Consider the following 13,309-nt stretch of genomic DNA (forward strand, 5'->3'; position numbering starts at 1 on the left):
ATTTATTTTTATCATCATTATCTTGTCATCCCTTTTCATATAATTCATGTAAATACAATGAAATACACAAACTTTCATTTTCTACATCATCTTTCACAAGTAATTCATCTTTTGAACTTATATATATATATATATATATATATATATATATATATATATATATATATATATATATATATACACACACAATGTTTGGGATCCTTCACCAATATAATCTTATGATAGATTTAACTAATATTTTATTTTTATTGATTATTTCATAAAGTTTATATATAGTTATTGAAGCAAAAATTTGAAGTATTTATTATTTTTCCTAAGTTCAAACTTATTATTAAAAAATTCTTTCAATAATTCATTATTTCATTATACTTTTTGAAACCAATCAAATCTCTCATTTTATCACCCCTTCACATATTCCTGAACATAATAGAATCACGGAACATCATAATTAGTACATCATCCTAACTAGTCTGACACTCTTTACTCAAGCTTCTTTTTCTCTTTAGTTTTAATCTTACGCATTAGTTACATCAACTTATCTTATTAATTATATGCCCAATTCAGTTCTTAACATGATTTCACCATCTAAAAGACTATTTGGATCCACTCCTAATTATAAGAAATTACATATTTTTGGGTGTCTATGTTATCCATGATTAAAATCTTATACTCATAATAAATTGGAAGCTCGATCAAAATAATGTATTTTTCTTGAATATTCTATTGATTAAAATACCTTTAAATATTTTTATCCATTAACCAAAAGAATTTTTATTTTTCGTCATGTTGATTTTGTGAAATCTATTTTTCCTTATAAATCACTTGACTCTCTCTTACGTAGACTAACTTCCAATAAATTTATTAATTAGGTTTCTCAAATTCATGAGCCAACTCATATTATCATTTTCGTTCAAGTTGAAATATTAACCTCACTCATCAATCGAAACACTTTATTCACTCGGATCCTACTAGGTCCTTCCTTAAAGATGTATAATAAATAATGGGTACCTTATCCATCAAGCTGCCTCATGAGAGTGTCGCGCATCAAGAGAATTCATAGCAAAGTTTGGTTTCAATATCTTCTATTTTAAATTCTTTTATCCAACATGTTCTAGAGATGTCATTGACCCAATACCAATTTATTTGATGGTTACTAGTGCTAGTTAAAAGTGCACTGTAAGCCAATCATATGAGTGATGACACGTGTAATCTACTACACAATCTCTTTTAGTTAATATTAATAATGATATTTTCGCACTTTAAATTATGATAATAAGATCAATTCACATTTAAACATAAATTTTAAATATTCTTGGTTATATGTTACTCGAGGACATCGAGGTAACTAGACAAACTAGTGTACTATATACTTGTCCATATGATGGAGGTAACTGGTCTCATAGCTACTAGTGTGGGGACACTATGAATATAGTGCAGGTGCTCATTGGAGAATGAGTTTATTGAATGATCTGCTTACCGAATGCTAAATGGTTAATGATATCTTATCGTTAGATAGTAATTCTGTAGTCTTAGTTATGCATATGGTCCTTAGACTTAAGACACCAAAGATGTCTTATTTGAGTATTTCATGCTTTGATACTGAACTTATGCGACTGAAAGTTCTAAATCTAGTACAAACGGTCATTAGGAATGATAACCAACCTTACGAAGGTAATTGAGTGTCAATAAAGGATTATCCACTCTCAGTATCATGAGAAGAATATCCCATGTATTCTTTCTCAAATAAATCCCTAGCTAGGTCACTCGAATTGAGAGAGAATGAGTTCTCCGAGAAAATTTGATAAGAGTAAGACTCAAATAGATTCTATATGGGCCTGATAGCACTATGACCGATATATGGTCTTTAATATATTTGATGGATGATGGATGATGGATTATATATACATAATAATTGAGAGCTAATATGTCCAATAGATTAGATCCTATTGTACCGTTTGAGAATTATGGCGTAATTACCTAGTACATCCATAGTCAATGAATTGAGTGAATTATTATGAGAATAATAATTCACTAAATCAGAAAGGGTTCTAACGAATGCAACTCACGACCAACTCGGTATTGAGCCTAGAGGGTCACGCATATATGATGGACGACTCGACGAATAGAGGATTGTATACGGAATATCTAATAAACCTCATTTACCCTTGTTTTAATAGATCTATTAGGTGAGACCCAATAGAGCATGGAACTTAGAGTTGTTATTGGATGGGAATCCAATATCTATTAAGCCAACGGTTATTGGATAGAGATCCAATACCCATTAAGAAGGATCCATTAGGGTTTTCATAAAGGGGTTTTCTATAAATAGGAGTGGGGCTTAAAGGATTCTAGGCTAGACCCCTAGAGTTGCCAGCCTCCTTATCTCTTCCTCCCATCTCTCCCTTGTCGTAAGCCCCCTCCATAGTGTGAGAGGATAGCAAGAGGGCCAGCTCTTTCTTACTTACTACTGTTGCATAGTGGTGCACTATCACGAGGAGAGAACCCGCAGTAAGGAGGAGGTGCGTCGCCGATGTCGCCCACCATATGGATCACTGCTAAAGAGGATTTTGCGAGAGCTCCTTCATCTGATGGACCAAGATCTGAATTCTCTCCCCTAGGTGAGAACATCTCACTCCTTCATGTGGTTTTGTTATTTTAAGTTTTATACTTCCGATCATCTCTTGATGATCCGATACTTTTGTTTGGGAAACAGTTTTTGTTTTAATTTTTTTGCTACACATGTGATGCTCCTCATTTTCCTAACAACTAAATCTAAAAATTAAATCTTTAAACAAAATAATTATTTTTTTATTTTTATAAAATAATCTCAATAATTTATTTTTGAGCCTTGTACTATCAACTAAGTATTAAAAATTCTCAAGCAGCAATGGCTAAAGAATATAATGCTTTATTATAGAATGCTATATAGGACTTAGTCCTATCTCATCTAAGTTATAACCTTATAGGGTGTAAATGAGTTTTTCATACCAAATGAAATCCTGATGGGTCCATTAATAAGTATAAAGCAAGACTTAGTTATAAAGAGATTTTATCGACGTCCAAGCCATGAGTACCATGACACCTTTAGCCTAGTTATAAAGCTAATAATAATTCATATCATTTTATGTCTTGCCTTGTCTAACTAGGACTTCAACAATTAGACATGAATAATGCATTTCTTCATGATTGTACTTTCGATGATGCATTTATGAGATAACCTCTAAGTTTTATTGATAAAATCTTCCTCAATATGTATGTAAGTTGTGCAAGATTCTTTATAGCCTCGAGCCTCTCATACTTGGTATCATGAACTTCGAACACATCTAGTCTTAGTTGGATTTCATAATTCACAATTTGATAATTTATTATTCATTTATTCTCATGAGGTCATAATCATATTTTTACTAGTTTATGTGGATGATTTAATTATTACTAGTAATAAATCAATAATAATTTATTTATTTATTTAGCAGTTGTGAAATAAATTTTCTATCAAAGATCTTGGGTCCCTCACTTATTTCCTTGGTGTTCAAGTCATTCACACGATAAATAGTATATTTCTTTCTCAACAAAAGTATATTCATGATTGTCTTGATCGTATCAAATTACTTGAAGCAAACATTATTACTATGTCAATCTCGATAAGTGTTCCTCTTGCTAATCTCATTGATGTCATTGAGTATTATCAAGTTGTTGGTAGTTTGCAATATTTGGTATCCACTTCTTCGGACATTGCATATGCAGAAATAATCATAACTTATTTCTATGAAAGGATTCCCTTCTATTGCTTCATGCATTTTTAGATGCCAATTAGATAGGTATTAAGGATGATAGGATATCTACTAGTGCTTATGTTGTATTCCTTTATCATAATCCAATCTCTTAGAAATAACTCTCTATTGCAGGATCGGAGATTGAATATCAAGAGATTGCTTATATAAATGTTGAACTTTATTAGATTCAATAATTATCATTTAAAACTATTTATCATATTTTATAATCCTCTATCTATATATTGTGATAATACTGGGAACATATGAATGTGCTAATCCTATATTTCACTCTAGAAGCACTTAACTAATGATTTTTTACTTTATTTGTGATAAAGTTCAAAATGATAAATTATATGTCTCTCATGTGTTATCTTCTGACGAAATTAAAAATGCTCTTAACAAGTATTTATCTTGCCAACAATTTTTTCTACTTCAGTTTAAGATCAATATCTTTGATGAGAGTACCATATTGTGAGAGCATATTAGGAAGGATATTATAAAAGAAAATAAATCATGATCCTCTCAATATTTTATAATGATTCTAGATAATAAAAATTATGATAATATATTATCATGATTCTATCAATAATAAGGATCATGATCTCAACATGATGTCCTGCATTATGAAATAATTTAAATGAATATTTTTATGTTTATTACTGATTAAAAATTATATAATTATCATATTTTATATTCTCTCGTTATGTATATAAGCTCATACATACTATCAATTAAAAATTAAGCTAATTATTTCTTTCAACGTCGTGTGTAAAAACTGACGCCTCATCCTCACTCTTAAACTTTTAAACTGATGCCTCCACAAGAAGATATTTTTCTATCATCATTTTTATTTTTATTTTCAGTAATGAATTTTGTGGTGTGAGTCTCATGATTTTTTTTTTGTTACGTGATATTTTTTTTAATGCACCAAGGTTTGTCTGAATTAAATAACATATTACATATTTGATAAGGTATATTTCGGATCTCGATCATGTTATGATCTATGCCACGATCCACCTCTAACATCAACACAAACGCGGGCCCTCGGGACATGGACCAAGCGCCACGTCGGATACACCCCTACAGATTCAACACAAGAGTCGCCTTCCTCTCACGTCGAGCTGAATCCCGTATAGGGAGGCGTCATCTTGGCAAGTCCCGTTCCGGAAAGCTTGGGATGGCACTGCATGGCACTATTCCGTGCATACTAGGCGATGACCGCACGAAGGTACGAACTCGCTACTCGGGCACCAATATAAAAGTCCCTTATCGGTAACTGGCCAAGGGATGAGAAAAACAAGTGATAAACCACTGACTTAATCTACGAGGAGCCCAAGTTGAGAATCCCTCGATAGGGGTCTATGTACAGGGACGTGGCCACTCCCAAGCTAGCTTGATCTCGCGTTGGAGACGCGACCACCTCGACCTCTGATCCAGCCCAACCTCGGTATCGTCTTTGATCGACCGAGAGATACGCTCCTGAACGTCGACGACTCTGGACATCGACCTGTGGACCAAGCCGTGTTGACTCCTCGATCACGTCGTGTGAGTTCACCAATAATATTGTAGTGGTGAATAAAAACATTATATTTCCAAATAGAGCAAGGAATATATCTTTCCAAAGAATCTTTGATAATTATATATATTATATTATATTATATTATATTATATTATATTATATTATATTATATTATATTGTATTGTATTGTATTATTGAAATGTACACATGAACCCTCGTTTACACATTCGAAGAACGATCAAAAGAGTTAAAAATAATCGATCACATAAACAAATCATGAGAACAAATAATTTATAGTACAGGGGATATCGAATCCCTCTTATGTAGAAAGTCTAACGTCTTTGACATTGTACATACACTAATAAATAAATACGAGTGAGTTCATGACAAATGAGGAGAGATTATGGACAGCTTTCGTGGACTTTTTCTTTTTGTGATTTTATTTTAATTTGCTGGTTAAAATTGGCAATCCGATTCGACAACAATTCGAGGAGCTAAATGATTCTGCTTGGAGGATCGTTAGGTGCGTGACTCACACCACAGGAAAGCGAAAGGAAAACTCCTTCCTGTGCTTCGTGGAGCCCATCGTGGGCGGAGGCCGACCGGTGACCGCTCCGCCTTTGGTCGTATAGTCTCTCACCCAAATTGCCACCAAATCCATTCCCAATAAATAAATATATAAATGAGTCGTGTCCCGATCAGATGCTTAGTTTTCATGGGACCCAGCCTTGCTGGCAAACCAGAGATCGACAACCCATCGGCACATGATCAAGGTTAAGCTGACTCGGCGGCAATAACATATTACGTCTCGAGTCAGAGGGGAAGAGAAGGTCGCCTAACGATCGGTAAACAATGGAAGGAGGTTTTTATAGTGTTAATGTGTGGTAAGAAAGGGAGAGTCTCATGTCATGTGTATTAAATAAAGAAGAGTTGGGATTTGAAGTCGTAGGCAAAACCTCGGAAAGCCGGTGGATTTATATGGCCGAGTTGAGTGAGTCACTTTGGAGTAGCTTTTACCCTTTCTGTGCTCCTAAGGGCAAGAACTTGGTCTACAACGCCTGCACCAAGAAATCACAGGGTGGTGGTGGTGGTGGTGGTGGAGCCACCACCATCGGTGTCATCGACACCATATCCCATTGTCACGTGGGTTTTGACCGCTGTATTCGTCACGGAATTTGTCAAAGATTTGATCGGATCAAAATTGAGATAAAAGAGAATATCAATTTTCCCCATCAATTTTAGTCCATGATGTTAGATTTTGTGATCTTTTATAATCGATAAGATATATATAATATAACTAATTATATTTTGATGAAATATATTATTCAATAACAAAAAAGTCTACTTAAAGTAGGATTTCTTACGAGATAAAAGATGAACTCTCTTAGTTATTTATCTTAGACTCGCTGTTTTCGTTTGTAAATAGACATGACCTCTAGGAACTAAAAATTAACATCTCACAAGGCTATAGTTGAGGGATTACAAAGGTTATAAGGACGCTAAATGTTACGAATTTAAATATTAAATATGTGTCAAGAATAAAAAAAATATTTTTTTAAAAAATTATGACAAAGATGATATCTACGATCCAATTTTGTATAATATAATAATGATATAGGAGTAAAGTCTCAACTAATAAACTATACATGATTTTGTTGTTGTAAATGTCACATCCTTAGTTATATTATAAATAATTCAATTTTGTATAATATAATAATGACATAGGAGTAAAGTCTCAACTAATAAACTATACATGATTTTGTTGTTGTAAATGTCACATCCTTAGTTATGTTATAAATAATTAAATTATTATTTATGGTTTATAATAAAATCTTTTAAGGTATCTTTATATCTATCTCTTCTCAAACGACTATATGTCGATATTATGTTTAAAAAAAATTAATTTTATCATCCATCAAATATATGCATTTTGTCAGCTTGAGCTATTAAGCTATTATGATTTCGGCACTGTTGGTGGATGAAGCACCAAAAGATGTCAAAGAACAAATAAATGGATGGCCCTAAGATGGGTACGAGGTTTGGGTAGACAGCATCGGTGCTACATGTCCGTCCATTCATGGAGAGAAGAAGATATCACCGACGACATACCACTTCGTTTCCCTATTTACTAAATCTCATCATTGCTTATTATATTTTCGAAAGAAAGCTAACCAAATCCTCATATGTCCTAAAGATCTTAATCGAAATGTTATTCTAAGAACTGGTCCCTTAGAAAAGGATTCCATATATTTTTAAGTCTTAATGAAAACAAAACAACAAAGAATTTGATTATGTGATCAACAAAGTATGTGGTAAGACATCACAAGACAAACCTCATATTCTAAGTAAGTGATTGTTCTTCTCTTTTACAGAGTTCTAATGTAAATCAATAAATCAGGTTTAAGTTTTGCAGATACTGATTTATATTTTTAACAGCTCTAAACTCACATTGTTTGAAAACTAACACATGAAACTTAAATGGAGAGAAATATTGCACAAAGATTTATTAAACATGTAGAGAAATAGAAAAAGGACAGATATTGAATTCAAACTCATAATCTACACCATTACCATAAGCTCTAACAACTATGAAGGTGTTATTATATTTCCTCCTTTTGTAGCCAAGAAATAAGAAATTTAAGGTTGACTTATCGAATGGCTACGCAGATTAACATACAGCAACTCAGGTGAAACAACTTCCTTCCTAAGCCTTATTTTAGTTATCATAAAAGTCATTGTGGACAGCCCTTAACCCTCTAAACAAAACACTATGTCCTATCTAATGGTTGCTGCTCTCCAACCGAAACCCTATTTTATTGCCTAAGAAAAAGAAGTACAGTGACAGACTGCTGCTATAGGGGTGATGACAAATCTTTTTTTGGGTCCAAGCTACAACTCTATATGTTATTTTATGTGATTTGAGGTGCTAAAGCCCAGCATGACAGCTAACGGATGAGGATGCTTCGAACGTTCCTCCCCACATTGATTATTCTGACCATGAACGATCTAATCCACCATGGGAAGCCTTTGCCTTATCCTCAACTTCTCAATCAGATACCATTAATAAACCAACACATGAATCATTACGGAATAAAGAATTCTTTATCTAAGAGGAGGTAAGCGAGTAACCTGGAGTTGCGGTATAGTAGAATGAATAGCTGATGAAGTTTCAAGACATAAAAGCTTGCCAATTGAGCAAAGCAAGGCCATGTATTTATTATGTTCACGTTGAGCAAAGTTCAGCAAAAATTAAATGTATTTACATTATTATTATTATTATTATGCTCTTAGGAGTCTTTCCGAATAGTTTAACAATGATAACTAGATAATATAACTCAAAATATATGTATATTTTTAGATTTTTTCAATGTTATCGTCAGTAAATATTTTAAGATTCTTGAAGGATAAGGAATCCTAATTGAAAAAAAAAAATATGAATGAAGAAAACTTTGGTAATTAAGGTTTGATTATTCTATAAATATTTCATGTATATTTAGATTTTGATAGGGAGAGACTAAGATATGAAGAATACTTTTTATGCTTTTGAATTTCTCTCTATATAGGATACTTTCTAGAGTTTTAGAGATGATGAGAAAAAAAAGAGTATAAATTCTTTGAAATTTATATGAGAGGGTTTGCAAGAAAGTTATGCTTTCAAAGTCTTGTAGTGAAGAATTTAATTTTCTTCGTGGATGCATACGAGATTCATCAAGCCATGTTGATCTTGCATTAACTTTCTAGTATGCTTTCGATTGTTAATCTTTATTTTTTAAAATTCTTTTCTCCCTCTACAATAAGTGGTATTAGAGTTTAAAAGATTCAACGATCAGAGATTCAACAAGGATGAGCAACAAAGATTAAAATGAGCATGAAGTAAAAGTATTTTATCTTTAAAATATATAAAAATAAATAAATACTTATTAAGAGAGTGATTATTATGATTGATAAATATTTTGAGATTCTTAAAGCTAATATCTCAATGAGATAAGAAATTCTAATACAAGGAGTTCTCATGAAAAAGAAATCATGATAATCAGGGTTTGGTTCTTCTATAAATATCTTATGTATCTTTAAGTTTTAATGGAAAAGAAAGCAAGACGTGAAAAAATAACTTTTATGTGAAAAATATCTTTAAGTTTGGTGCTTCTAAGTTCTCTCTATGGTGTCTAGAGAGAGTACCTTTTATAGTTTTAGAGAGGATAAGAGAAAATAATATAATTCTTTTAAAATTTATGTGAAAGAATCTACAATGAAGTATGCTTGAGTGGGGATAACTTAAGATCTTTTAATTAAACTTATATTATGAAAATTTTGATCTTCTCCATAGACATATGTGAGATTTGTAAGTATTTTATCCTAATGAGATAAGGAATCCTAAGATATATGTGAGATTTGTAAGTATTTTATCTTAATGGGATAAGGAATCCTAATACAAGAAATTCTCGTCAAGGAAAAAAATCATAACAATTAGAGTTTTGTTTATCTATAAATATCACAATCATTTTTAGGTTTTGATGGGAGGAGATTAAGAGGAATACTTTTTATGCTCCTAGGTTTCTCTAGAGTGTTTAGAGAGGATAGTCCCTAAGATTTCTAGAGAAAGTAAAAGAAAATAATATAAATTCTTAAAAATTTATATAAGAGGGTCTACAAGCAAATCATTTTTGAGTGGAGATAACTTAGAGTCTTTTTAATTGATCTTAAATAGTAAAGAATTTAATTTTCTCTGTGAATGTAGATGAAATTTATTGAACTATGTTAGTTTTATATTAACTTTTAATATATATTTAATTATTAATTTAAAATATTTTTTAATTTTAAAAATTTTCTCTCTCTTCCCACACTCAAGAAATTTTCAAATGGAAATTATTGCTTTCCCCTCCTCTCACATGGAGTAACTTCTTTGGGAACTGTAATATATCTTATTTTTTAATTTTTATAATGACTTATTTATAATGTAAGAATCTATTTTGAATTGTTTATAAGACATAGTAATAATCTGATGATCTATTTGTAAACTGACCTAATCATAAATATGAATAATATAAGAATTAAATTATAAAATATATAAAAATACAAATTCCACCACCTCAACACCTCTGCCTTCGTTCTTAAGGAATTTGAGAAGGCAACATCACTAGAGAAGAAAGGAAAAAAGGAAGAAGAGAAAAAAAGAAGGAAGAGGAGAAGAAAATTTGGGGCTTAGGGTTTATACCACCTCAGTCATACCCCCTGAATTATCACATTTGAGAGGTATGAACTTATCTTAAATTAATAATATTATAATTCATCAATAATTCATAATTCAGGATCTAAATTAACATTTGAGGACATTGAAAAATATTCAAACATAATTCCCATCTATAAAGCCTATACAGTTTATAATTATACACCACCACACTCGATAATTCACGAAACCAAAAGCCAACTTAACAAAATATTAACCACACTTACAAATCCATAAGTGTGAAAATTTATGAGTTCACAAAATCAATCATTTATCATAAGTTCATATCATCATAAAACTAAACATTCTAAAATCCCAAACCTAAGAGGTCTTTTAAGGCTTTTACATGATACATCAATCCAAATTTATCAATAACATTTCATTACATATATACTTATATCATAACCACATATCAACCAACAAGATTTACCTACAATCTGAATAATTTTTCACTACCTCAGCCCAAGTCTAACTTTTCAGTGAGTAACAAGCTAACTTTAAAAATTTATATAGCAATGGAGTGAGCATACATAGCTCAGTAAGCGACTAACATATTAATAGTAAAAGAAGATAATTTTAAATAAATTTGATATCAAAATGCAAGGTAGGATATAAGAATTTATAGATATCCACTCATTGAATATAGAATCACAAATGTCATTTCATTTGAAATATATTTGGTTCATAATAAATTGAATAAAGAGTAATTGGAGTATATCAATGATATAAGAAGTATTTCGGAATATATCAATGACATATAAAATATTTTAGAGTATATCAAAAGAGAAAATATGAAATAGAAACTTAAATATCATATTTGACGTTGTATTCATTTCATTCTTATCGAAAGTGTATATAGAAACACATAACCAAATTTTTTAATATTATATCAAACATATAGGAGGTGAAGTAGGATCTCAAATATAATATCTCATGTTTAGGAGCGCCATCCATCCACGCTTACATGAAGCCAAAGGGGGCCGGCAAAACATCGTGGGCTCTAGGCATAACACCCTTTATCATTTCTGGCAAATGTTCAAATAATTCCTTTATTATTTCTGACAAAGGTCCAAATAATTTTACAAACACTAGAGTACAAAAGGACATTATGAATAATAAAATTGGCACATATCGGAAGCACATACAGAACAACGAAACGTATATGTGCCTATATGAGTCAATACGATGCAAACATAATCTTTCACATAATGCATTCAAATATGAAAGAAATTAAAGGCAAGAGCATCCAAGTACTCTAAGCAATCACATATAGCTCAATTGAAGAAAGAATGCTAGATGAATTCAATGTCTAAAGATATGAAACAAGAATAGACACAATTGACAAAAGTTCTATTTTGGCAAATTCTGTGAGGGACATTATACAAATAATTTGAATGATAAATTATACTCTAATTTACTCAAAAATGATATCATTGGAAATATATATCAATGCACTTTCAGATAAAATAATTTTATATGAATTGAAGTTTCCAACAAAGAGTTATAAATAATTTGGTAACTAAAGGTCAAAGAACAAAATCTCTATTTTGTAGAATCTATAGGGTCAATATTAATAGATAACTAGGTCAGGAATTATAAGTAGTTTAATATCGAAAGGTCAGAAATTATGATCCATATTTTATAAAATTCATAGAGTTAATTAAAACAAAAGTTTGGGTAGGTATTTGAACTCCAAATCTTTTAATCCAGATATCAAAAGAAATATCTATGAGTTTATTTTCAGATAAAGTAGGTTTTGCTCAACTTAGAATTCAATACAAATAGTTATAATAAGAACAAGGCACATAGGCCATAAATCTAAAAATATTTTAGATTCAAAGTTTTATATCTAAATAGGATTGATATCAGATGCAAGGCCAAAACTCTTCAAATTTTTCATAATCAAGGCAAAAGCATAGATTAGAGTTATAATAAAAAGGGGTTAGAATACTTACCTTTGAAAATTTTTGATTCGAAATGAGAGGATTTGAACAAGAAAACCCTAAGCCCCAAATTTTCTTATCTTCTTCTTTTTTTTACTATTTTTCTTTCTGTTTTCCTTTCTTCTCCATCGATGCTGCCTTAGATTCCTTAAGAACGACATAAGAGGTGTAAAGGCAATGAAATATATTGTTTTATATATTTTATAGTTTAGTCCTTGTATTATTCATATTTATGATTAGGTAATCAAGGTTTACAAATAGGTCCTCAGATCATCACTCGATAATTTAGAAACCCAAAGCCAACTTAACAAAATATTAATCACACTTATAAATCCACCAATGTGAGAATCTATGCAACCGTAAAACTAAACATTTACTATAAGTTCATATTATCGTAAACTAAATATAACATTCCAAAATTCCAAACATGAGAGGTCTTTTAAAACTTTTACACAATATATCAATCCAAATTTGTCAGTAACATTTCATTACACAAAAAATTATACTTATACAACAATATAATCAACCCATAAAGACTTTCTCACTATCTGAATAGTATTTCACTACCTCAGCCTAATTCAAACATTTTAGCGAGCGACAAACTATCTTGAAAAGTTTATATAGCAACAGAGTGAGCTACAAAGCTCAGCAAGTGATAAACATATCCATGATAAAAGAGGATAGTTTCAAACAAATTTGGCATCAAAATACAAGCTAGAATACAAAAATTTATAGATATCCACTCATTGAATACAAAATTGCAAATGTCATTTCATTCAAAACACATTTGGTTTATAACAAATGGAGTAAAGAGTAGTTAAAGCATATCAATGACATATGAAATATT

Source organism: Musa acuminata, unplaced genomic scaffold (genome assembly GCF_036884655.1).
Source record: "Musa acuminata AAA Group cultivar baxijiao unplaced genomic scaffold, Cavendish_Baxijiao_AAA HiC_scaffold_1139, whole genome shotgun sequence".
In the NCBI taxonomy this organism is placed as follows: domain Eukaryota; kingdom Viridiplantae; phylum Streptophyta; class Magnoliopsida; order Zingiberales; family Musaceae; genus Musa; species Musa acuminata.